Consider the following 18,038-nt stretch of genomic DNA (forward strand, 5'->3'; position numbering starts at 1 on the left):
ACAGAAACCACAAAGCTCATCTACAGCCACACAACATTGGATACGCCCAATCTCATCTGATCTTGGAAGCTAAGCAGTGTTGGTCCTGGTTAGTACTTGGATGGGAGACAACCTGGCAATACAAGGTGCTGTAGGTATTTTTATATTGCCAACACCATTCTGTTGAAGCATTCCATTTTCAAACTTATTTATTTATGTACCAGCAGTTAGAAGTAGAAAAGTTCTAACAGAAACCGCAAAGCTCATCTACAGCCACATCACACTGGATACGCCCAATCTCATCTGATCTTGGAAACTAAGCAGTGCTGGGCCTGGTTAGTATTTGGATGGGAAACCTCCTGGGAATGCAAGGTGCTGCAGATATTTTAATACTGCCAACTCCGTTCTGTTGATGCATTCCATTTTCAAACATTTTCATTTATTTACCAGTAGTTAGAAGTAGAAAAGTTCTGACAGAAACCATAAAAATTATCTTCAGCCACACCACACTGGATACGCCCAAACTTATCTAATTTTGGAAGCTAAGAAGTGTTGGGCCTGGTTAGTACTTGGATGGGAGACCACCTGGCATTACAAGGTGCTGTAGGTATTTTTATACTGCCAATACCGTTCTGTTGATGCATTCCATTTTCAAACTTATTCATTTATGTACCAGTAGTTAGAAGTAGAAAAGTTCTAACAGAAACTGCAAAGCTCATCTACAGCCACACCACACTGGATACACCCAATCTCATCTGATTTTGGAAGCTAAGCAGTGTTGGGCCTGGTTAGTACTTGTATGGGAGACCACCTGGGAATACGAGGTGCTGTAGATATTTTTATACTGCCAACACCATTCTGTTGATGCATTCCATTTTTAATCTTATTCATTTATGTACCAGTAGTTAGATATAGAAAAGTTCTAACAGAAACCACAAAGCTCATCTACAGCCACACCACACTGGATACGCCCAATATCATCTGATCTTGGAAGCTAAGAAGTGTTGGGCCTGGTTAGTACTTGGATGGGAGACAACCTGGGAATACAAGGTGCTGGAGGTATTTTTATACTGCCAACACCATTCTGTTGATGCATTCCATTTTCAAACTTATTCATTTATGTGCCAGTAGCTAGAAGTAGAAAAGTTCTAACAGAAACCGCAAAGTTCATCTACAGCCACACCACACTGGATACGCCCAATCTCATCTGATCTTGGAAACTAAGCAATGCTGGACCTGGTAAGTATTTGGATGGGAAACCACCTGGATATGCAAGGTGCTGCAGATATTTTTATACTGCCAACTCCGTTCTGTTGATACATTCCATTTTCAAACCTGTTCATTTATGTACCAGTAGTTAGAAGTAGAAAAGTTCTAACAGAAACCGCAAAGCTCATCTACAGCCACACCACACTGGATCTGCCTAATATCATCTGACCTTGGCAGCTAAGCAGTGTTGGGCCTGGTTAGTACTTGGATGGGAGACAACCTGGGAATACAAAGTGATGTAGGTATTTTTATACTGCCAACACCGTTCTGTTAATGCATTCCATTTTCAAACTTATTCATTTATGTACCAGTAGTTAGAAGTAGAAAAGTTCTAATAGAAACCACAAAGTTCATCTACAGCCAGACCACACTGGATACGCCCAATCTCATCTGATCTTGGAAGCCTAGCAGTGTTGGGCCTGTTTAGTACTTTGGTGGGAGACAACCTGGGAATACGAGGTGCTGTAGGTATTTTTATACTGCCAACACCGTTCTGTTGATGCATTCCATTTTCAAACTTATTCATTTATGTACCAGTAGTTAGAAGTAGAAAAGTTCTAACAGAAACTACAAAGCTCATCTACAGCCACACCACACTGGATACACCCAATCTCATCTGATTTTGGAAACTAAGCAGTGTTGGGCCTGGTTAGTACTTGGATGGGAGACCACCTGGGAATACAAGGTGCTGTAGGTATTTTTATACTGCCAACACTGTTCTGTTGATGCATTCCATTTTCAATCTTATTCATTTATGTACCAGTACTTAGAAGTAGAAAAGTTCTAACAGAAACCACAAAGCTCATCTACAGCCACACAACATTGGATACGCCCAATCTCATCTGATCTTGGAAGCTAAGCAGTGTTGGTCCTGGTTAGTACTTGGATGGGAGACCACCTGGCAATACAAGGTGCTGTAGGTATTTTTATACTGCAAACACCGTTCTGTTGATGCATTCCATTTTAAAACTTATTCATTTATGTACCAGTCGTTAGAAGTAGAAAAGTTCTAACAGAAACCACAAAGCTCATCTACAGCCACATCACACTGGATACGCCCAATCTCATCTGATCTTGGAAGCTAAGCAGTGTTGGGCCTGGTTAGTACTTGGATTGGAGGCCACCTGGGAATACAAGGTGCTGTAGGTATTTTTATATTGCCAACACCATGCTGTTGAAGCATTCCATTTTCAAACTTATTTATTTATGTACCAGTAGCTAGAAGTAGAAAAGTTCTAACAGAAACCGCAAAGCTCATCTACAGCCACATCACACTGGATACGCCCAATCTCATCTGATCTTGGAAACTAAGCAGTGCTGGGCCTGGTTAGTATTTGGATGGGAAATCTCCTGGGAATGCAAGGTGCTGCAGATATTTTTATACTGCCAACTCCGTTCTGTTGATGCATTCCATTTTCAAACTTTTTCATTTATTTACCAGTAGTTAGAAGTAGAAAAGTTCTAACAGAAACCACAAAGCTCATCTACAGCCACACCACACTGGATACACACAATCTCATCTGATCTTGGAAGCTAAGCAGTGTTGGGCCTGTTTAGTACTTGGGTGGGAGATAACCTGGGAATACGAGGTGCTGTAGATATTTTTATACTGCCAACACCGTTCTGTTGATGCATTCCATTTTTAATCTTATTAATTTATGTACCAGTAGTTAGAAGTAGAAAAGTTCTAACAGAAACCACAAAGCTCATCTACAGCCACACCACACTGGATACACACAATCTCATCTGATCTTGGAAGCTAAGCAGTATTGGGACTGGTTAGTACTTTGATGGGAGACCACCTGGGAATACAAGGTGCTGCAGGTATTTTTATACTGCCAACACTGTTCTATTGATGCATTCCATTTTCAATCTTATTCATTTATGTACCAGTAGTTAGAAGTAGAAAAGTTCTAACAGAAACCACAAAGCTCATCTACAGCCACACAACATTGGATACGCCCAATCTCATCTGATCTTGGAAGCTAAGCAGTGTTGGTCCTGGTTAGTACTTGGATGGGAGACAACCTGGCAATACAAGGTGCTGTAGGTATTTTTATATTGCCAACACCATTCTGTTGAAGCATTCCATTTTCAAACTTATTTATTTATGTACCAGCAGTTAGAAGTAGAAAAGTTCTAACAGAAACCACAAAGCTCATCTACAGCTACACAACATTGGATACGCCCAATCTCATCTGATCTTGGAAGATAACCAGTGTTGGTCCTGGTTAGTACTTGGATGGGAGACCACCTGGCAATACAAGGTGCTGTAGGTATTTTTATATTGCCAACACCATTCTGTTGAAGCATTCCATTTTCAAACTTATTTATTTATGTACCAGTAGCTAGAAGTAGAAAAGTTCTAACAGAAACCGCAAAGCTCATCTACATCCACATCACACTGGATACGCCCAATCTCATCTGTTCTTGGAAACTAAGCAGTGCTGGGCCTGGTTAGTATTTGGATGGGAAACCTCCTGGGAATGCAAGGTGCTGCAGATATTTTTATACTGCCAACTCCGTTCTGTTGATGCATTCCATTTTCAAACTTTTTCATTTATTTACCAGTAGTTAGAAGTAGAAAAGTTCTAACAGAAACCACAAAGCTCATCTACAGCCACACCACACTGGATACGAACAATCTCATCTAATCTTGGAAGCTAAGCAGTGTTGGGCCTGTTTAGTACTTTGGTGGGAGACCACCTGGGAATACGAGGTGCTGTAGGTATTTTTATACTGCCAACACCGTTCTGTTGATGCATTCCATTTTCAAACTTATTCATTTATGTACCAGTAGCTAGAAGTAGAAAAGTTCTAACAGAAACCACAAAGCTCATCTACAGCCACACCACACTGGATACACCCAATCTCATCTGATTTTGGAAGCTAAGCAGTGTTGGGCCTGGTTAGTACTTGGATGGGAGACCACCTGGGAATAAAAGGTGCTGTAGGTATTTTTATACTGCCAACACTGTTCTATTGATGCATTCCATTTTCAATCTTATTCATTTATGTACCAGTAGTTAGAAGTAGAAAAGTTCTAACAGAAACCACAAAGCTCATCTACAGCCACACAACATTGGATACGCCCAATCTCATCTGATCTTGGAAGCTAAGCAGTGTTGGTCCTGGTTAGTACTTGGATGGGAGACAACCTGGCAATACAATGTGCTGTAGGTATTTTTATATTGCCAACACCATTCTGTTGAAGCATTCCATTTTCAAACTTATTTATTTATGTACCAGCAGTTAGAAGTAGAAAAGTTCTAACAGAAACCGCAAAGCTCATCTACAGCCACATCACACTGGATACGCCCAATCTCATCTGATCTTGGAAACTAAGCAGTGCTGGGCCTGGTTAGTATTTGGATGGGAAACCTCCTGGGAATGCAAGGTGCTGCAGATATTTTAATACTGCCAACTCCGTTCTGTTGATGCATTCCATTTTCAAACTTTTTCATTTATTTACCAGTAGTTAGAAGTAGAAAAGTTCTAACAGAAACCACAAAGCTCATATACAGCCACACCACACTGGATACACCCAATCTCATCTGATTTTGGAAGCTAAGCAGTGTTGGGCCTGGTTAATACTTGGATGGGAGACCACCTTGGAATACAATGTGCTGTAGGTATTTTTATACTGCCAACACTGTTCTGTTGATGCATTCCATTTTCAATCTTATTCATTTATGTACCAGTAGTTAGAAGTAGAAAAGTTCTAACAGAAACCACAAAGCTCATCTACAGCTACACAACATTGGATACGCCCAATCTCATCTGATCTTGGAAGCTAAGCAGTGTTGGTCCTGGTTAGTACTTGGATGGGAGACCACCTGGCAATACAAGGTGCTGTAGGTATTTTTATATTGCCAACACCATTCTGTTGAAGCATTCCATTTTCAAACTTATTTATTTATGTACCAGTAGCTAGAAGTAGAAAAGTTCTAACAGAAACCGCAAAGCTCATCTACAGCCACATCACACTGGATACGCCCAATCTCATCTGATCTTGGAAGCTAAGTAGTGTTGGTCCTGGTTAGTACTTGGATGGGAGACCACCTGGCAATACAAGGTGCTGTAGGTATTTTTATACTGCAAACACCGTTCTGTTGATGCATTCCATTTTAAAACTTATTCATTTATGTACCAGTAGCTAGAAGTAGAAAAGTTCTAACAGAAACCGCAAAGCTCATCTACAGCCACATCACACTGGATACGCCCAATCTCATCTGATCTTGGAAACAAAGCAGTGCTGGGCCTGGTTAGTATTTGGATGGGAAACCTCCTGGGAATGCAAGGTGCTGCAGATATTTTTATACTGCCAACTCCGTTCTGTTGATGCATTCCATTTTCAAACTTTTTCATTTATTTACCAGTAGTTAGAAGTAGAAAAGTTCTAACAGAAACCACAAAGCTTATCTACAGCCACACCACACTGGATACGAACAATCTCATCTGATCTTGGAAGCTAAGCAGTGTTGGGCCTGTTTAGTACTTTGGTGGGAGACCACCTGGGAATACGAGGTGCTGTAGGTATTTTTATACTGCCAACACCGTTCTGTTGATGCATTCCATTTTCAAACTTATTCATTTATGTACCAGTAGTTAGAAGTAGAAAAGTTCTAACAGAAACTACAAAACTCATCTACAGCCACACCACACTGGATACGCCCAATCTCATCTGATCTTGGAAGCTAAGCAGTATTGGGACTGGTTAGTACTTTGATGGGAGACCACCTGGGAATACAAGGTGCTGCAGGTATTTTTATACTGCCAACACCGTTCTGTTGATGCATTCCATTTTCAAACTTATTCATTTATGTACCAGTAGCTAGAAGTAGAAAAGTTCTAACAGAAACCACAAAGCTCATCTGCAGCCACACCACACTGGATACACCCAATCTCATCTGATTTTGGAAGCTAAGCAGTTTTGGGCCTGGTTAGTACTTGGATGGGAGACCACCTGGGAATAAAAGGTGCTGTAGGTATTTTTATACTGCCAACACTGTTCTATTGATGCATTCCATTTTCAATCTTATTCATTTATGTACCAGTAGTTAGAAGTAGAAAAGTTCTAACAGAAACCACAAAGCTCATCTACAGCCACACAACATTGGATACGCCCAATCTCATCTGATCTTGGAAGCTAAGCAGTGTTGGTCCTGGTTAGTACTTGGATGGGAGACAACCTGGCAATACAAGGTGCTGTAGGTATTTTTATATTGCCAACACCATTCTGTTGAAGCATTCCATTTTCAAACTTATTTATTTATGTACCAGCAGTTAGAAGTAGAAAAGTTCTAACAGAAACCGCAAAGCTCATCTACAGCCACATCACACTGGATACGCCCAATCTCATCTGATCTTGGAAACTAAGCAGTGCTGGGCCTGGTTAGTATTTGGATGGGAAACCTCCTGGGAATGCAAGGTGCTGCAGATATTTTAATACTGCCAACTCCGTTCTGTTGATGCATTCCATTTTCAAACATTTTCATTTATTTACCAGTAGTTAGAAGTAGAAAAGTTCTGACAGAAACCATAAAAATTATCTTCAGCCACACCACACTGGATACGCCCAAACTTATCTAATTTTGGAAGCTAAGAAGTGTTGGGCCTGGTTAGTACTTGGATGGGAGACCACCTGGCATTACAAGGTGCTGTAGGTATTTTTATACTGCCAATACCGTTCTGTTGATGCATTCCATTTTCAAACTTATTCATTTATGTACCAGTAGTTAGAAGTAGAAAAGTTCTAACAGAAACTGCAAAGCTCATCTACAGCCACACCACACTGGATACACCCAATCTCATCTGATTTTGGAAGCTAAGCAGTGTTGGGCCTGGTTAGTACTTGTATGGGAGACCACCTGGGAATACGAGGTGCTGTAGATATTTTTATACTGCCAACACCATTCTGTTGATGCATTCCATTTTTAATCTTATTCATTTATGTACCAGTAGTTAGATATAGAAAAGTTCTAACAGAAACCACAAAGCTCATCTACAGCCACACCACACTGGATACGCCCAATATCATCTGATCTTGGAAGCTAAGAAGTGTTGGGCCTGGTTAGTACTTGGATGGGAGACAACCTGGGAATACAAGGTGCTGGAGGTATTTTTATACTGCCAACACCATTCTGTTGATGCATTCCATTTTCAAACTTATTCATTTATGTGCCAGTAGCTAGAAGTAGAAAAGTTCTAACAGAAACCGCAAAGTTCATCTACAGCCACACCACACTGGATACGCCCAATCTCATCTGATCTTGGAAACTAAGCAATGCTGGACCTGGTAAGTATTTGGATGGGAAACCACCTGGATATGCAAGGTGCTGCAGATATTTTTATACTGCCAACTCCGTTCTGTTGATACATTCCATTTTCAAACCTGTTCATTTATGTACCAGTAGTTAGAAGTAGAAAAGTTCTAACAGAAACCGCAAAGCTCATCTACAGCCACACCATACTGGATCTGCCTAATATCATCTGACCTTGGCAGCTAAGCAGTGTTGGGCCTGGTTAGTACTTGGATGGGAGACAACCTGGGAATACAAAGTGATGTAGGTATTTTTATACTGCCAACACCGTTCTGTTAATGCATTCCATTTTCAAACTTATTCATTTATGTACCAGTAGTTAGAAGTAGAAAAGTTCTAATAGAAACCACAAAGTTCATCTACAGCCAGACCACACTGGATACGCCCAATCTCATCTGATCTTGGAAGCCTAGCAGTGTTGGGCCTGTTTAGTACTTTGGTGGGAGACAACCTGGGAATACGAGGTGCTGTAGGTATTTTTATACTGCCAACACCGTTCTGTTGATGCATTCCATTTTCAAACTTATTCATTTATGTACCAGTAGTTAGAAGTAGAAAAGTTCTAACAGAAACTACAAAGCTCATCTACAGCCACACCACACTGGATACACCCAATCTCATCTGATTTTGGAAACTAAGCAGTGTTGGGCCTGGTTAGTACTTGGATGGGAGACCACCTGGGAATACAAGGTGCTGTAGGTATTTTTATACTGCCAACACTGTTCTGTTGATGCATTCCATTTTCAATCTTATTCATTTATGTACCAGTACTTAGAAGTAGAAAAGTTCTAACAGAAACCACAAAGCTCATCTACAGCCACACAACATTGGATACGCCCAATCTCATCTGATCTTGGAAGCTAAGCAGTGTTGGTCCTGGTTAGTACTTGGATGGGAGACCACCTGGCAATACAAGGTGCTGTAGGTATTTTTATACTGCAAACACCGTTCTGTTGATGCATTCCATTTTAAAACTTATTCATTTATGTACCAGTCGTTAGAAGTAGAAAAGTTCTAACAGAAACCACAAAGCTCATCTACAGCCACATCACACTGGATACGCCCAATCTCATCTGATCTTGGAAGCTAAGCAGTGTTGGGCCTGGTTAGTACTTGGATTGGAGGCCACCTGGGAATACAAGGTGCTGTAGGTATTTTTATATTGCCAACACCATGCTGTTGAAGCATTCCATTTTCAAACTTATTTATTTATGTACCAGTAGCTAGAAGTAGAAAAGTTCTAACAGAAACCGCAAAGCTCATCTACAGCCACATCACACTGGATACGCCCAATCTCATCTGATCTTGGAAACTAAGCAGTGCTGGGCCTGGTTAGTATTTGGATGGGAAATCTCCTGGGAATGCAAGGTGCTGCAGATATTTTTATACTGCCAACTCCGTTCTGTTGATGCATTCCATTTTCAAACTTTTTCATTTATTTACCAGTAGTTAGAAGTAGAAAAGTTCTAACAGAAACCACAAAGCTCATCTACAGCCACACCACACTGGATACACACAATCTCATCTGATCTTGGAAGCTAAGCAGTGTTGGGCCTGTTTAGTACTTGGGTGGGAGATAACCTGGGAATACGAGGTGCTGTAGATATTTTTATACTGCCAACACCGTTCTGTTGATGCATTCCATTTTTAATCTTATTAATTTATGTACCAGTAGTTAGAAGTAGAAAAGTTCTAACAGAAACCACAAAGCTCATCTACAGCCACACCACACTGGATACACACAATCTCATCTGATCTTGGAAGCTAAGCAGTATTGGGACTGGTTAGTACTTTGATGGGAGACCACCTGGGAATACAAGGTGCTGCAGGTATTTTTATACTGCCAACACTGTTCTATTGATGCATTCCATTTTCAATCTTATTCATTTATGTACCAGTAGTTAGAAGTAGAAAAGTTCTAACAGAAACCACAAAGCTCATCTACAGCCACACAACATTGGATACGCCCAATCTCATCTGATCTTGGAAGCTAAGCAGTGTTGGTCCTGGTTAGTACTTGGATGGGAGACAACCTGGCAATACAAGGTGCTGTAGGTATTTTTATATTGCCAACACCATTCTGTTGAAGCATTCCATTTTCAAACTTATTTATTTATGTACCAGCAGTTAGAAGTAGAAAAGTTCTAACAGAAACCACAAAGCTCATCTACAGCTACACAACATTGGATACGCCCAATCTCATCTGATCTTGGAAGATAACCAGTGTTGGTCCTGGTTAGTACTTGGATGGGAGACCACCTGGCAATACAAGGTGCTGTAGGTATTTTTATATTGCCAACACCATTCTGTTGAAGCATTCCATTTTCAAACTTATTTATTTATGTACCAGTAGCTAGAAGTAGAAAAGTTCTAACAGAAACCGCAAAGCTCATCTACATCCACATCACACTGGATACGCCCAATCTCATCTGTTCTTGGAAACTAAGCAGTGCTGGGCCTGGTTAGTATTTGGATGGGAAACCTCCTGGGAATGCAAGGTGCTGCAGATATTTTTATACTGCCAACTCCGTTCTGTTGATGCATTCCATTTTCAAACTTTTTCATTTATTTACCAGTAGTTAGAAGTAGAAAAGTTCTAACAGAAACCACAAAGCTCATCTACAGCCACACCACACTGGATACGAACAATCTCATCTAATCTTGGAAGCTAAGCAGTGTTGGGCCTGTTTAGTACTTTGGTGGGAGACCACCTGGGAATACGAGGTGCTGTAGGTATTTTTATACTGCCAACACCGTTCTGTTGATGCATTCCATTTTCAAACTTATTCATTTATGTACCAGTAGCTAGAAGTAGAAAAGTTCTAACAGAAACCACAAAGCTCATCTACAGCCACACCACACTGGATACACCCAATCTCATCTGATTTTGGAAGCTAAGCAGTGTTGGGCCTGGTTAGTACTTGGATGGGAGACCACCTGGGAATAAAAGGTGCTGTAGGTATTTTTATACTGCCAACACTGTTCTATTGATGCATTCCATTTTCAATCTTATTCATTTATGTACCAGTAGTTAGAAGTAGAAAAGTTCTAACAGAAACCACAAAGCTCATCTACAGCCACACAACATTGGATACGCCCAATCTCATCTGATCTTGGAAGCTAAGCAGTGTTGGTCCTGGTTAGTACTTGGATGGGAGACAACCTGGCAATACAATGTGCTGTAGGTATTTTTATATTGCCAACACCATTCTGTTGAAGCATTCCATTTTCAAACTTATTTATTTATGTACCAGCAGTTAGAAGTAGAAAAGTTCTAACAGAAACCGCAAAGCTCATCTACAGCCACATCACACTGGATACGCCCAATCTCATCTGATCTTGGAAACTAAGCAGTGCTGGGCCTGGTTAGTATTTGGATGGGAAACCTCCTGGGAATGCAAGGTGCTGCAGATATTTTAATACTGCCAACTCCGTTCTGTTGATGCATTCCATTTTCAAACTTTTTCATTTATTTACCAGTAGTTAGAAGTAGAAAAGTTCTAACAGAAACCACAAAGCTCATATACAGCCACACCACACTGGATACACCCAATCTCATCTGATTTTGGAAGCTAAGCAGTGTTGGGCCTGGTTAATACTTGGATGGGAGACCACCTTGGAATACAATGTGCTGTAGGTATTTTTATACTGCCAACACTGTTCTGTTGATGCATTCCATTTTCAATCTTATTCATTTATGTACCAGTAGTTAGAAGTAGAAAAGTTCTAACAGAAACCACAAAGCTCATCTACAGCTACACAACATTGGATACGCCCAATCTCATCTGATCTTGGAAGCTAAGCAGTGTTGGTCCTGGTTAGTACTTGGATGGGAGACCACCTGGCAATACAAGGTGCTGTAGGTATTTTTATATTGCCAACACCATTCTGTTGAAGCATTCCATTTTCAAACTTATTTATTTATGTACCAGTAGCTAGAAGTAGAAAAGTTCTAACAGAAACCGCAAAGCTCATCTACAGCCACATCACACTGGATACGCCCAATCTCATCTGATCTTGGAAGCTAAGTAGTGTTGGTCCTGGTTAGTACTTGGATGGGAGACCACCTGGCAATACAAGGTGCTGTAGGTATTTTTATACTGCAAACACCGTTCTGTTGATGCATTCCATTTTAAAACTTATTCATTTATGTACCAGTAGCTAGAAGTAGAAAAGTTCTAACAGAAACCGCAAAGCTCATCTACAGCCACATCACACTGGATACGCCCAATCTCATCTGATCTTGGAAACTAAGCAGTGCTGGGCCTGGTTAGTATTTGGATGGGAAACCTCCTGGGAATGCAAGGTGCTGCAGATATTTTTATACTGCCAACTCCGTTCTGTTGATGCATTCCATTTTCAAACTTTTTCATTTATTTACCAGTAGTTAGAAGTAGAAAAGTTCTAACAGAAACCACAAAGCTCATCTACAGCCACACCACACTGGATACGAACAATCTCATCTGATCTTGGAAGCTAAGCAGTGTTGGGCCTGTTTAGTACTTTGGTGGGAGACCACCTGGGATTACGAGGTGCTGTAGGTATTTTTATACTGCCAACACCGTTCTGTTGATGCATTCCATTTTCAAACTTATTCATTTATGTACCAGTAGTTAGAAGTAGAAAAGTTCTAACAGAAACTACAAAGCTCATCTACAGCCACACCACACTGGATACGCCCAATCTCATCTGATCTTGGAAGCTAAGCAGTATTGGGACTGGTTAGTACTTTGATGGGAGACCACCTGGGAATACAAGGTGCTGCAGGTATTTTTATATTGCCAACACCGTTCTGTTGATGCATTCCATTTTCAAACTTATTCATTTATGTACCAGTAGCTAGAAGTAGAAAAGTTCTAACAGAAACCACAAAGCTCATCTACAGCCACACCACACTGGATACACCCAATCTCATCTGATTTTGGAAGCTAAGCAGTGTTGGGCCTGGTTAGTACTTGGATGGGAGACCACCTGGGAATAAAAGGTGCTGTATGTATTTTTATACTGCCAACACTGTTCTATTGATGCATTCCATTTTCAATCTTATTCATTTATGTACCAGTAGTTAGAAGTAGAAAAGTTCTAACAGAAACCACAAAGCTCATCTACAGCCACACAACATTGGATACGCCCAATCTCATCTGATCTTGGAAGCTAAGCAGTGTTGGTCCTGGTTAGTACTTGGATGGGAGACAACCTGGCAATACAAGGTGCTGTAGGTATTTTTATATTGCCAACACCATTCTGTTGAAGCATTCCATTTTCAAACTTATTTATTTATGTACCAGCAGTTAGAAGTAGAAAAGTTCTAACAGAAACCGCAAAGCTCATCTACAGTCACATCACACTGGATACGCCCAATCTCATCTGATCTTGGAAACTAAGCAGTGCTGGGCCTGGTTAGTATTTGGATGGGAAACCTCCTGGGAATGCAAGGTGCTGCAGATATTTTAATACTGCCAACTCCGTTCTGTTGATGCATTCCATTTTCAAACTTTTTCATTTATTTACCAGTAGTTAGAAGTAGAAAAGTTCTAACAGAAACCACAAAGCTCATCTACAGCCACACCACACTGGATACGAACAATCTCATCTGATCTTGGAAGCTAAGCAGTGTTGGGCCTGTTTAGTACTTTGGTGGGAGACCACCTGGGAATATGAGGTGCTGGAGGTATTTTTATACTGCCAACACCGTTCTGTTGATGCATTCCATTTTCAAACTTATTCATTTATGTACCAGTAGTTAGAAGTAGAAAAGTTCTAACAGAAACTACAAAACTCATCTACAGCCACACCACACTGGATACGCCCAATCTCATCTGATCTTGGCAGCTAAGCAGTGTTGGTCCTGGTTAGTACTTGGATGGGAGACCACCTGGCAATACAAGGTGCTGTAGGTATTTTTATACTGCCAACACCATGCTGTTGAAGCATTCCATTTTCAAACTTATTTATTTATGTACCAGTAGCTAGAAGTAGAAAAGTTCTAACAGAAACCGCAAAGCTCATCTACAGCCACATCACACTGGATACGCCCAATCTCATCTGATCTTGGAAACTAAGCAGTGCTGGGCCTGGTTAGTATTTGGATGGGAAATCTCCTGGGAATGCAAGGTGCTGCAGATATTTTTATACTGCCAACTCCGTTCTGTTGATGCATTCCATTTTCAAACTTTTTCATTTATTTACCAGTAGTTAGAAGTAGAAAAGTTCTAACAGAAACCACAAAGCTCATCTACAGCCACACCACACTGGATACACACAATCTCATCTGATCTTGGAAGCTAAGCAGTGTTGGGCCTGTTTAGTACTTGGGTGGGAGATAACCTGGGAATACGAGGTGCTGTAGATATTTTTATACTGCCAACACCGTTCTGTTGATGCATTCCATTTTTAATCTTATTAATTTATGTACCAGTAGTTAGAAGTAGAAAAGTTCTAACAGAAACCACAAAGCTCATCTACAGCCACACCACACTGGATACACACAATCTCATCTGATCTTGGAAGCTAAGCAGTATTGGGACTGGTTAGTACTTTGATGGGAGACCACCTGGGAATACAAGGTGCTGCAGGTATTTTTATACTGCCAACACTGTTCTATTGATGCATTCCATTTTCAATCTTATTCATTTATGTACCAGTTGTTAGAAGTAGAAAAGTTCTAACAGAAACCACAAAGCTCATCTACAGCCACACAACATTGGATACGCCCAATCTCATCTGATCTTGGAAGCTAAGCAGTGTTGGTCCTGGTTAGTACTTGGATGGGAGACAACCTGGCAATACAAGGTGCTGTAGGTATTTTTATATTGCCAACACCATTCTGTTGAAGCATTCCATTTTCAAACTTATTTATTTATGTACCAGCAGTTAGAAGTAGAAAAGTTCTAACAGAAACCGCAAAGCTCATCTACAGCCACATCACACTGGATACGCCCAATGTCATCTGATCTTGGAAACTAAGCAGTGCTGGGCCTGGTTAGTATTTGGATGGGAAACCTCCTGGGAATGCAAGGTGCTGCAGATATTTTAATACTGCCAACTCCGTTCTGTTGATGCATTCCATTTTCAAACTTTTTCATTTATTTACCAGTAGTTAGAAGTAGAAAAGTTCTGACAGAAACCATAAAAATTATCTTCAGCCACACCACACTGGATACGCCCAAACTCATCTAATTTTGGAAGCTAAGAAGTGTTGGGCCTGGTTAGTACTTGGATGGGAGACCACCTGGCATTCCAAGGTGCTGTAGGTATTTTTATACTGCCAATACCGTTCTGTTGATGCATTCCATTTTCAAACTTATTCATTTATGTACCAGTAGTTAGAAGTAGAAAAGTTCTAACAGAAACTGCAAAGCTCATCTACAGCCACACCACACTGGATACACCCAATCTCATCTGATTTTGGAAGCTAAGCAGTGTTGGGCCTGGTTAGTACTTGTATGGGAGACCACCTGGGAATACAAGGTGCTGTAGGTATTTTTATACTGCCAACACTGTTCTGTTGATGCATTCCATTTTTAATCTTATTCATTTATGTACCAGTAGTTAGAAGTAGAAAAGTTCTAACAGAAACCACAAAGCTCATCTACAGCTACACAACATTGGATACGCCCAATCTCATCTGATCTTGGAAGCTAAGCAGTGTTGGTCCTGGTTAGTACTTGGATGGGAGACCACTTGGCAATACAAGGTGCTGTAGGTATTTTTATATTGCCAACACCATTCTGTTGAAGCATTCCATTTTCAAACTTATTTATTTATGTACCAGTAGCTAGAAGTAGAAAAGTTCTAACAGAAACCGCAAAGCTCATCTACAGCCACATCACACTGGATACGCCCAATCTCATCTGATCTTGGAAACTAAGCAGTGCTGGGCCTGGTTAGTATTTGGATGGGAAACCTCCTGGGAATGCAAGGTGCTGCAGATATTTTTATACTGCCAACTCCGTTCTGTTGATGCATTCCATTTTCAAACTTTTTCATTTATTTACCAGTAGTTAGAAGTAGAAAAGTTCTAACAGAAACCACAAAGCTCATATACAGCCACACCACACTGGATACACACAATCTCATCTGATCTTGGAAGCTAAGCAGTGTTGGGCCTGTTTAGTACTTGGGTGGGAGATAACCTGGGAATACGAGGTGCTGTAGATATTTTTATACTGCCAACACCATTCTGTTGATGCATTCCATTTTTAATCTTATTCATTTATGTACCAGTAGTTAGAAGTAGAAAAGTTCTAACAGAAACCACAAAGCTCATCTACAGCCACACCACACTGGATACGCCCAATATCATCTGATCTTGGAAGCTAAGAAGTGTTGGGCCTGGTTAGTACTTGGATGGGAGACAACCTGGGAATACAAGGTGCTGGAGGTATTTTTATACTGCCAACACCATTCTGTTGATGCATTCCATTTTCAAACTTATTCATTTATGTGCCAGTAGCTAGAAGTAGAAAAGTTCTAACAGAAACCGCAAAGTTCATCTACAGCCACACCACACTGGATACGCCCAATCTCATCTGATCTTGGAAACTAAGCAATGCTGGACCTGGTAAGTATTTGGATGGGAAAACACCTGGATATGCAAGGTGCTGCAGATATTTTTATACTGCCAACTCCGTTCTGTTGATACATTCCATTTTCAAACCTGTTCATTTATGTACCAGTAGTTAGAAGTAGAAAAGTTCTAACAGAAACCGAAAAGCTCATCTACAGCCACACCACACTGGATCTGCCTAATATCATCTGACCTTGGCAGCTAAGCAGTGTTGGGCCTGGTTAGTACTTGGATGGGAGACAACCTGGGAATACAAAGTGATGTAGGTATTTTTATACTGCCAACACCGTTCTGTTGATGCATTCCATTTTCAAACTTATTCATTTATGTACCAGTAGTTAGAAGTAGAAAAGTTCTAATAGAAACCACAAAGTTCATCTACAGCCAGACCACACTGGATACGCCCAATCTCATCTGATCTTGGAAGCCTAGCAGTGTTGGGCCTGTTTAGTACTTTGGTGGGAGACAACCTGGGAATACGAGGTGCTGTAGGTATTTTTATACTGCCAACACTGTTCTGTTGATGCATTCCATTTTCAATCTTATTCATTTATGTACCAGTACTTAGAAGTAGAAAAGTTCTAACAGAAACCACAAAGCTCATCTACAGCCACACCACACTGGATACACCCAATCTCATCTGATTTTGGAAGCTAAGCAGTGTTGGGCCTGGTTAATACTTGGATGGGAGACCACCTGGGAATACAATGTGCTGTAGGTATTTTTATACTGCCAACACTGTTCTGTTGATGCATTCCATTTTCAATCTTAATCATTTATGTACCAGTAGTTAGAAGTAGAAAAGTTCTAACAGAAACCACAAAGCTCATCTACAGCTACACAACATTGGATACGCCCAATCTCATCTGATCTTGGAAGATAACCAGTGTTGGTCCTGGTTAGTACTTGGATGGGAGACCACCTGGCAATACAAGGTGCTGTAGGTATTTTTATATTGCCAACACCATTCTGTTGAAGCATTCCATTTTCAAACTTATTTATTTATGTACCAGTAGCTAGAAGTAGAAAAGTTCTAACAGAAACCGCAAAGCTCATCTACAGCCACATCACACTGGATACGCCCAATCTCATCTGATCTTGGAAACTAAGCAGTGCTGGGCCTGGTTAGTATTTGGATGGGAAACCTCCTGGGAATGCAAGGTGCTGCAGATATTTTTATACTGCCAACTCCGTTCTGTTGATGCATTCCATTTTCAAACTTTTTCATTTATTTACCAGTAGTTAGAAGTAGAAAAGTTCTAACAGAAACCACAAAGCTCATCTACAGCCACACCACACTGGATACGAACAATCTCATCTGATCTTGGAAGCTAAGCAGTGTTGGGCCTGTTTAGTACTTTGGTGGGAGACCACCTGGGAATACGAGGTGCTGTAGGTATTTTTATACTGCCAACACCGTTCTGTTGATGCATTCCATTTTCAAACTTATTCATTTATGTACCAGTAGTTAGAAGTAGAAAAGTTCTAACAGAAACTACAAAGCTCATCTACAGCCACACCACACTGGATACGCCCAATCTCATCTGATCATGGAAGCTAAGCAGTATTGGGACTGGTTAGTACTTTGATGGGAGACCACCTGGGAATACAAGGTGCTGCAGGTATTTTTATACTGCCAACACCGTTCTGTTGATGCATTCCATTTTCAAACTTATTCATTTATGTACCAGTAGCTAGAAGTAGAAAAGTTCTAACAGAAACCACAAAGCTCATCTACAGCCACACCACACTGGATACACCCAATCTCATCTGATTTTGGAAGCTAAGCAGTGTTGGGCCTGGTTAGTACTTGGATGGGAGACCACCTGGGAATAAAAGGTGCTGTAGGTATTTTTATACTGCCAACACTGTTCTATTGATGCATTCCATTTTCAATC

The 18,038-nt window shown here is 40.7% G+C and overlaps 9 non-coding genes and 66 pseudogenes across 9 annotated transcripts; all 75 read left to right on the top strand.

Moving 5' to 3' along the window:
- The first annotated feature begins 18 nt into the window (after positions 1-18).
- Positions 19-137, top strand: LOC134964084 (5S ribosomal RNA; annotated as a pseudogene).
- A 107-nt stretch (positions 138-244) lies between these two features.
- LOC134962213 (5S ribosomal RNA) lies at positions 245-363 on the top strand (annotated as a pseudogene).
- A 333-nt stretch (positions 364-696) lies between these two features.
- LOC134959945 (5S ribosomal RNA) lies at positions 697-815 on the top strand. The gene has a single exon (XR_010187677.1). It is a non-coding gene; the product is annotated as a 5S ribosomal RNA (ribosomal RNA).
- A 107-nt stretch (positions 816-922) lies between these two features.
- LOC134963621 (5S ribosomal RNA) lies at positions 923-1,041 on the top strand (annotated as a pseudogene).
- A 107-nt stretch (positions 1,042-1,148) lies between these two features.
- Positions 1,149-1,267, top strand: LOC134964277 (5S ribosomal RNA; annotated as a pseudogene).
- Positions 1,268-1,600: 333 nt separating this feature from the next.
- LOC134962051 (5S ribosomal RNA) lies at positions 1,601-1,719 on the top strand (annotated as a pseudogene).
- Positions 1,720-1,826: 107 nt separating this feature from the next.
- On the top strand, positions 1,827-1,945 carry LOC134963381 (5S ribosomal RNA). Its single transcript, XR_010188118.1, has one exon. It is a non-coding gene; the product is annotated as a 5S ribosomal RNA (ribosomal RNA).
- Positions 1,946-2,052: 107 nt separating this feature from the next.
- LOC134962248 (5S ribosomal RNA) lies at positions 2,053-2,171 on the top strand (annotated as a pseudogene).
- Positions 2,172-2,278: 107 nt separating this feature from the next.
- On the top strand, positions 2,279-2,397 carry LOC134960439 (5S ribosomal RNA; annotated as a pseudogene).
- Positions 2,398-2,504: 107 nt separating this feature from the next.
- On the top strand, positions 2,505-2,623 carry LOC134963206 (5S ribosomal RNA; annotated as a pseudogene).
- A 107-nt stretch (positions 2,624-2,730) lies between these two features.
- LOC134960658 (5S ribosomal RNA) lies at positions 2,731-2,849 on the top strand (annotated as a pseudogene).
- A 107-nt stretch (positions 2,850-2,956) lies between these two features.
- On the top strand, positions 2,957-3,075 carry LOC134962139 (5S ribosomal RNA; annotated as a pseudogene).
- A 107-nt stretch (positions 3,076-3,182) lies between these two features.
- LOC134964085 (5S ribosomal RNA) lies at positions 3,183-3,301 on the top strand (annotated as a pseudogene).
- Positions 3,302-3,408: 107 nt separating this feature from the next.
- Positions 3,409-3,527, top strand: LOC134963951 (5S ribosomal RNA; annotated as a pseudogene).
- Positions 3,528-3,634: 107 nt separating this feature from the next.
- Positions 3,635-3,753, top strand: LOC134964400 (5S ribosomal RNA; annotated as a pseudogene).
- Positions 3,754-3,860: 107 nt separating this feature from the next.
- LOC134961675 (5S ribosomal RNA) lies at positions 3,861-3,979 on the top strand (annotated as a pseudogene).
- A 107-nt stretch (positions 3,980-4,086) lies between these two features.
- LOC134961583 (5S ribosomal RNA) lies at positions 4,087-4,205 on the top strand. The gene has a single exon (XR_010187932.1). It is a non-coding gene; the product is annotated as a 5S ribosomal RNA (ribosomal RNA).
- Positions 4,206-4,312: 107 nt separating this feature from the next.
- LOC134964953 (5S ribosomal RNA) lies at positions 4,313-4,431 on the top strand (annotated as a pseudogene).
- A 107-nt stretch (positions 4,432-4,538) lies between these two features.
- Positions 4,539-4,657, top strand: LOC134962214 (5S ribosomal RNA; annotated as a pseudogene).
- A 107-nt stretch (positions 4,658-4,764) lies between these two features.
- On the top strand, positions 4,765-4,883 carry LOC134962084 (5S ribosomal RNA; annotated as a pseudogene).
- Positions 4,884-4,990: 107 nt separating this feature from the next.
- Positions 4,991-5,109, top strand: LOC134962769 (5S ribosomal RNA; annotated as a pseudogene).
- A 107-nt stretch (positions 5,110-5,216) lies between these two features.
- LOC134961578 (5S ribosomal RNA) lies at positions 5,217-5,335 on the top strand (annotated as a pseudogene).
- A 107-nt stretch (positions 5,336-5,442) lies between these two features.
- Positions 5,443-5,561, top strand: LOC134963041 (5S ribosomal RNA; annotated as a pseudogene).
- Positions 5,562-5,668: 107 nt separating this feature from the next.
- LOC134960188 (5S ribosomal RNA) lies at positions 5,669-5,787 on the top strand (annotated as a pseudogene).
- A 107-nt stretch (positions 5,788-5,894) lies between these two features.
- Positions 5,895-6,013, top strand: LOC134961241 (5S ribosomal RNA; annotated as a pseudogene).
- A 107-nt stretch (positions 6,014-6,120) lies between these two features.
- Positions 6,121-6,239, top strand: LOC134960310 (5S ribosomal RNA; annotated as a pseudogene).
- Positions 6,240-6,346: 107 nt separating this feature from the next.
- LOC134964086 (5S ribosomal RNA) lies at positions 6,347-6,465 on the top strand (annotated as a pseudogene).
- Positions 6,466-6,572: 107 nt separating this feature from the next.
- LOC134962215 (5S ribosomal RNA) lies at positions 6,573-6,691 on the top strand (annotated as a pseudogene).
- A 333-nt stretch (positions 6,692-7,024) lies between these two features.
- LOC134959958 (5S ribosomal RNA) lies at positions 7,025-7,143 on the top strand. Its single transcript, XR_010187679.1, has one exon. It is a non-coding gene; the product is annotated as a 5S ribosomal RNA (ribosomal RNA).
- A 107-nt stretch (positions 7,144-7,250) lies between these two features.
- Positions 7,251-7,369, top strand: LOC134963622 (5S ribosomal RNA; annotated as a pseudogene).
- Positions 7,370-7,476: 107 nt separating this feature from the next.
- Positions 7,477-7,595, top strand: LOC134964278 (5S ribosomal RNA; annotated as a pseudogene).
- Positions 7,596-7,928: 333 nt separating this feature from the next.
- On the top strand, positions 7,929-8,047 carry LOC134962054 (5S ribosomal RNA; annotated as a pseudogene).
- A 107-nt stretch (positions 8,048-8,154) lies between these two features.
- Positions 8,155-8,273, top strand: LOC134963395 (5S ribosomal RNA). The gene has a single exon (XR_010188119.1). It is a non-coding gene; the product is annotated as a 5S ribosomal RNA (ribosomal RNA).
- Positions 8,274-8,380: 107 nt separating this feature from the next.
- LOC134962250 (5S ribosomal RNA) lies at positions 8,381-8,499 on the top strand (annotated as a pseudogene).
- Positions 8,500-8,606: 107 nt separating this feature from the next.
- LOC134960440 (5S ribosomal RNA) lies at positions 8,607-8,725 on the top strand (annotated as a pseudogene).
- Positions 8,726-8,832: 107 nt separating this feature from the next.
- Positions 8,833-8,951, top strand: LOC134963207 (5S ribosomal RNA; annotated as a pseudogene).
- A 107-nt stretch (positions 8,952-9,058) lies between these two features.
- On the top strand, positions 9,059-9,177 carry LOC134960660 (5S ribosomal RNA; annotated as a pseudogene).
- Positions 9,178-9,284: 107 nt separating this feature from the next.
- On the top strand, positions 9,285-9,403 carry LOC134962140 (5S ribosomal RNA; annotated as a pseudogene).
- A 107-nt stretch (positions 9,404-9,510) lies between these two features.
- LOC134964087 (5S ribosomal RNA) lies at positions 9,511-9,629 on the top strand (annotated as a pseudogene).
- A 107-nt stretch (positions 9,630-9,736) lies between these two features.
- Positions 9,737-9,855, top strand: LOC134963952 (5S ribosomal RNA; annotated as a pseudogene).
- Positions 9,856-9,962: 107 nt separating this feature from the next.
- LOC134964402 (5S ribosomal RNA) lies at positions 9,963-10,081 on the top strand (annotated as a pseudogene).
- A 107-nt stretch (positions 10,082-10,188) lies between these two features.
- LOC134961677 (5S ribosomal RNA) lies at positions 10,189-10,307 on the top strand (annotated as a pseudogene).
- A 107-nt stretch (positions 10,308-10,414) lies between these two features.
- Positions 10,415-10,533, top strand: LOC134961595 (5S ribosomal RNA). Its single transcript, XR_010187934.1, has one exon. It is a non-coding gene; the product is annotated as a 5S ribosomal RNA (ribosomal RNA).
- A 107-nt stretch (positions 10,534-10,640) lies between these two features.
- On the top strand, positions 10,641-10,759 carry LOC134964954 (5S ribosomal RNA; annotated as a pseudogene).
- Positions 10,760-10,866: 107 nt separating this feature from the next.
- On the top strand, positions 10,867-10,985 carry LOC134962216 (5S ribosomal RNA; annotated as a pseudogene).
- A 107-nt stretch (positions 10,986-11,092) lies between these two features.
- On the top strand, positions 11,093-11,211 carry LOC134962085 (5S ribosomal RNA; annotated as a pseudogene).
- Positions 11,212-11,318: 107 nt separating this feature from the next.
- Positions 11,319-11,437, top strand: LOC134962770 (5S ribosomal RNA; annotated as a pseudogene).
- Positions 11,438-11,544: 107 nt separating this feature from the next.
- Positions 11,545-11,663, top strand: LOC134961579 (5S ribosomal RNA; annotated as a pseudogene).
- A 107-nt stretch (positions 11,664-11,770) lies between these two features.
- Positions 11,771-11,889, top strand: LOC134962217 (5S ribosomal RNA; annotated as a pseudogene).
- A 107-nt stretch (positions 11,890-11,996) lies between these two features.
- LOC134961802 (5S ribosomal RNA) lies at positions 11,997-12,115 on the top strand (annotated as a pseudogene).
- Positions 12,116-12,222: 107 nt separating this feature from the next.
- On the top strand, positions 12,223-12,341 carry LOC134961242 (5S ribosomal RNA; annotated as a pseudogene).
- A 107-nt stretch (positions 12,342-12,448) lies between these two features.
- Positions 12,449-12,567, top strand: LOC134959166 (5S ribosomal RNA). Its single transcript, XR_010187241.1, has one exon. It is a non-coding gene; the product is annotated as a 5S ribosomal RNA (ribosomal RNA).
- A 107-nt stretch (positions 12,568-12,674) lies between these two features.
- Positions 12,675-12,793, top strand: LOC134964089 (5S ribosomal RNA; annotated as a pseudogene).
- A 107-nt stretch (positions 12,794-12,900) lies between these two features.
- On the top strand, positions 12,901-13,019 carry LOC134962546 (5S ribosomal RNA; annotated as a pseudogene).
- Positions 13,020-13,126: 107 nt separating this feature from the next.
- On the top strand, positions 13,127-13,245 carry LOC134961832 (5S ribosomal RNA; annotated as a pseudogene).
- A 107-nt stretch (positions 13,246-13,352) lies between these two features.
- On the top strand, positions 13,353-13,471 carry LOC134960467 (5S ribosomal RNA; annotated as a pseudogene).
- A 107-nt stretch (positions 13,472-13,578) lies between these two features.
- LOC134963208 (5S ribosomal RNA) lies at positions 13,579-13,697 on the top strand (annotated as a pseudogene).
- A 107-nt stretch (positions 13,698-13,804) lies between these two features.
- On the top strand, positions 13,805-13,923 carry LOC134960661 (5S ribosomal RNA; annotated as a pseudogene).
- A 107-nt stretch (positions 13,924-14,030) lies between these two features.
- LOC134962142 (5S ribosomal RNA) lies at positions 14,031-14,149 on the top strand (annotated as a pseudogene).
- Positions 14,150-14,256: 107 nt separating this feature from the next.
- Positions 14,257-14,375, top strand: LOC134964090 (5S ribosomal RNA; annotated as a pseudogene).
- Positions 14,376-14,482: 107 nt separating this feature from the next.
- LOC134964241 (5S ribosomal RNA) lies at positions 14,483-14,601 on the top strand (annotated as a pseudogene).
- A 107-nt stretch (positions 14,602-14,708) lies between these two features.
- On the top strand, positions 14,709-14,827 carry LOC134958909 (5S ribosomal RNA; annotated as a pseudogene).
- A 107-nt stretch (positions 14,828-14,934) lies between these two features.
- On the top strand, positions 14,935-15,053 carry LOC134961350 (5S ribosomal RNA). Its single transcript, XR_010187893.1, has one exon. It is a non-coding gene; the product is annotated as a 5S ribosomal RNA (ribosomal RNA).
- A 107-nt stretch (positions 15,054-15,160) lies between these two features.
- LOC134963070 (5S ribosomal RNA) lies at positions 15,161-15,279 on the top strand (annotated as a pseudogene).
- A 107-nt stretch (positions 15,280-15,386) lies between these two features.
- On the top strand, positions 15,387-15,505 carry LOC134962218 (5S ribosomal RNA; annotated as a pseudogene).
- Positions 15,506-15,612: 107 nt separating this feature from the next.
- On the top strand, positions 15,613-15,731 carry LOC134961688 (5S ribosomal RNA; annotated as a pseudogene).
- Positions 15,732-15,838: 107 nt separating this feature from the next.
- Positions 15,839-15,957, top strand: LOC134963623 (5S ribosomal RNA; annotated as a pseudogene).
- A 107-nt stretch (positions 15,958-16,064) lies between these two features.
- LOC134959016 (5S ribosomal RNA) lies at positions 16,065-16,183 on the top strand (annotated as a pseudogene).
- A 333-nt stretch (positions 16,184-16,516) lies between these two features.
- Positions 16,517-16,635, top strand: LOC134962055 (5S ribosomal RNA; annotated as a pseudogene).
- A 107-nt stretch (positions 16,636-16,742) lies between these two features.
- Positions 16,743-16,861, top strand: LOC134960131 (5S ribosomal RNA; annotated as a pseudogene).
- A 107-nt stretch (positions 16,862-16,968) lies between these two features.
- Positions 16,969-17,087, top strand: LOC134963953 (5S ribosomal RNA; annotated as a pseudogene).
- Positions 17,088-17,194: 107 nt separating this feature from the next.
- Positions 17,195-17,313, top strand: LOC134962220 (5S ribosomal RNA; annotated as a pseudogene).
- Positions 17,314-17,420: 107 nt separating this feature from the next.
- On the top strand, positions 17,421-17,539 carry LOC134960189 (5S ribosomal RNA; annotated as a pseudogene).
- A 107-nt stretch (positions 17,540-17,646) lies between these two features.
- LOC134963179 (5S ribosomal RNA) lies at positions 17,647-17,765 on the top strand (annotated as a pseudogene).
- A 107-nt stretch (positions 17,766-17,872) lies between these two features.
- Positions 17,873-17,991, top strand: LOC134961607 (5S ribosomal RNA). Its single transcript, XR_010187936.1, has one exon. It is a non-coding gene; the product is annotated as a 5S ribosomal RNA (ribosomal RNA).
- Positions 17,992-18,038: the final 47 nt, after the last annotated feature.

This window comes from Pseudophryne corroboree, chromosome 9 (genome assembly GCF_028390025.1).
Source record: "Pseudophryne corroboree isolate aPseCor3 chromosome 9, aPseCor3.hap2, whole genome shotgun sequence".
NCBI classification, from domain to species: domain Eukaryota; kingdom Metazoa; phylum Chordata; class Amphibia; order Anura; family Myobatrachidae; genus Pseudophryne; species Pseudophryne corroboree.